This window comes from Gossypium hirsutum, chromosome D03 (genome assembly GCF_007990345.1).
Source record: "Gossypium hirsutum isolate 1008001.06 chromosome D03, Gossypium_hirsutum_v2.1, whole genome shotgun sequence".
In the NCBI taxonomy this organism is placed as follows: Eukaryota; Viridiplantae; Streptophyta; class Magnoliopsida; order Malvales; family Malvaceae; genus Gossypium; species Gossypium hirsutum.
In genome coordinates, this window is record NC_053439.1 from 23564861 (window position 1) to 23567915 (window position 3055).

A 3055-nucleotide genomic window follows, 5' to 3' on the forward strand; every position below is an offset into this window, starting at 1 on the left:
CTGCCTCACTAAAATTCAAATATCTCAAAATATATAACTCTTTTGCTTGCTCTGTTTGTTTTATGTAAACATAGACTCATTAATCTTTCATTTCATATCTTATTCACTCTCTAATTCAATTTTCAACATTTTTGGTGATTTTTCAAAGTCACAAACTGTTGTTGTCTAAACTATTTTGTTGTAAAATGTATTCTTTCATAATTTCACTTTTTCACTATCTCAATTCCATTGAATTTTTCACATCTCATTCCAATAGTTCATTTCAATTCATATACAATTAATTCAATTTATTACTATATTCAAAGCAATCCAATTTCTCCTTTCCAATTTCAAGTCAATCTTCAATTCAATTCCACATATATATTCATCACTCAATTACACTTAGTTAATTTCCCGATGAACACTTGAGAATAATAACAGATACATGGTGGAATCAACACATAGCAACCACCTTATAATAAATGATACCCGGTTCACATAGTAGCCTGCACATAGTACTACACACATGATCGAAGCTATTCGGTACGCATAGTAGCCTGCACATAGTACTACACACGTGACCTAGCAACTTCACTCGTATCTCTTTCATTCCGAATGTTCAACCGAGAATTTTTACTTTTTCTCACTATTTTTACCAATCAATGTTAATTTCTTGTCTTTCTCGATTTATAATAACATATTTAGCTTATATAACATTCACATTATTCAATCCAGTCCAAAAATCACATTTTGGAAAAATCACATTTTTGCCCCAAAGTTTCACAAAAATATGATTTTTCCCCTAGGCTCAAAAATTAAACTTTATTCATTTTTCTTATGTTTTATAACATGCTAAACATTTTCCCTTCTATAACAACATCAAATTCTTGCTCAAACATGCACTTATGAACAATAATAATTTTTACCGATTATGCCGTTTCACTTGTTTTCACTGAAAATCGCTTAGCAAAAATTGTTTAACACAATTTGAAGCTTTATATTCTACCATAAAACATCAAAATAAGGGACTTCAAAAACGTAAAGAACATTAAAAATGGGGCTTGGAATCACTTACTATGGAGCTTGGAAGCTTGAAAACCCTAACCATGGCTTCCCCCTTGCTATTTTCGTTCATCATGGAGAATATGGACAAATTTTTGGCTATTTTGGCCTTTTTAATTCTTTTAATTACTGAATGACCAAAATGCCCCCAACTTAAAAATATCCTATTTCACTTATCTCTTGTCCATTTTTGTCCAACAAGTTCACCAATGGTCTAATTACCATTTAAGGACCTCCAATTTAAAATTTCATAACAATTGGACACTTCTGACATGTAGAACTCAACTTTTGCACTTTTTACAATTTAGTCCTTTTGGCTAAATTGAGTGTCCAAACGTCGACATTTTTGAACAAAATTTTTACGAAATCATTCCGTGAAATTGTAGACCATAAAAATATAATAAATGAATTATCAATTTATTGCCAATTGACCCAAAATTTGAATGCATATTTAGGCAAAGAAGAAGGGAACTATTAGACTAAAGACAGGTCAAAAAAATAAATCAAAACCCAAGAGAAGACGTAGCCAATAAAACTCGAAATCTGATCCTTGTTACCGATGACAGAGATCGAGCTATTCGGCAGTATGTTGTGCCCTTATTTAGTGAACTCAATCCAGGGATTGTAAGAACTGAGATTGAGGCTCCTCAGTTTGAGTTAAAGCTAGTGATGTTCCAGATGTTGCAAATAATGGGACAATTCAGTGGGATGCTTGTTGAAAATCCACATTTGCACCACTACTTTTTATGGAAGTAAGCGATTCTTTCAAGTTACTCGAAGTATCTAAAGGCGTTTTAAGATTGAAGCTATTCCTATATTTATTGTGAGATCGAGCACAAGCATGGTTGAATTCCTTGTTGTCCGGTTTTATATCCATATGGAAAGAATTGGCAGAACATTTTCTAATGAAATATTTTCCACCAAGTAAGAATGCTAAGCTCAAAAATGAAATTACTACGTTTCAGCAATCTGATGATGAGTCCTTATATAAGGAATGAAAATGATTTAATGACTTATTATAAAAATGCCCTCATCGTTATATTCCTCACTGCATCCAATTGGAGACCTTTTACAATGGTCACAACGTTCACATAAGAATGGTGGTAGACACTTCAACTAATAGAGCTCTTATTTCAAAGTCATACAATGAAGCGTGTGAGATTGTTGAAAGAATTTCAAGAAACAACTATTAGCGGCTGACCAATCGAGCAGCCACAGGAAGAAGAGTGGTAGGAGTTCATAAATCAATGCTCTTACGCCTTTAGCAGCTCAGGTATCTACTTCCTTGCTTAAGAATATTACTGCCAATAGTTGCAACACTAACATGACAGGTTAACAACCAAGTCAGTTTGAGAACATCGTGTGTGTATACTGTGGAGACGGTCATACATTTGAGGATTGTCCATCAAACTTAGAATCTATCTACTATGCGAGAAACCAACATAAAAAAATTTCCTTTTCTTTCGACTAATATTATCTTAAAGGCAACTAACTTGACTACATATTTACACCATCACAATCCTTGGCAATGGTGCCAACAACTTGATCACCTCCACCTCACCCTTGGGAATGGGGTAGAGAAATCAACAAATAAAGACAACAATCAAATAGAAATATTATGTGCGGTGTCTGCAAGTGCGACGGTTCAGTTGTAATATATTTGTACAATAGGGTACAAGCTTCGAGGATCGAACCCAAGTGAGTTGATAATTGAACAAATTCTAACTACTGGCATGCAAAACGAAGAATCTAACCAACTAGTTGCTAAACATTATATTACGACAAGCCATAAAGTCAAGAAGAATTATCCTAATTTACGAGCTAACTACCAAGGACTAAATTGTAAAGCATACAAAGTTACAAAATTAATAAATAAATGATAAACGATGGTTGATTTATTTTGATGTGGTTTACCAATCATTGAATTAGGGGCTAAATTGCTTAAACTCCTAAAATGGTTCCATTTTACCTCCATGGTCTCAATTTTAGCAAATTAGACAAGTTAATTTAGTTT

General features: G+C 33.2%; 1 non-coding gene across 1 annotated transcript; it reads right to left on the minus strand.

The window, feature by feature from the left end:
- Positions 1-1976: 1976 nt before the first annotated feature.
- On the minus strand, positions 1977-2083 carry LOC121215657 (small nucleolar RNA R71). Its single transcript, XR_005911633.1, has one exon. It is a non-coding gene; the product is annotated as a small nucleolar RNA R71 (small nucleolar RNA).
- Between the last annotated feature and the right edge of the window lie 972 nt (positions 2084-3055).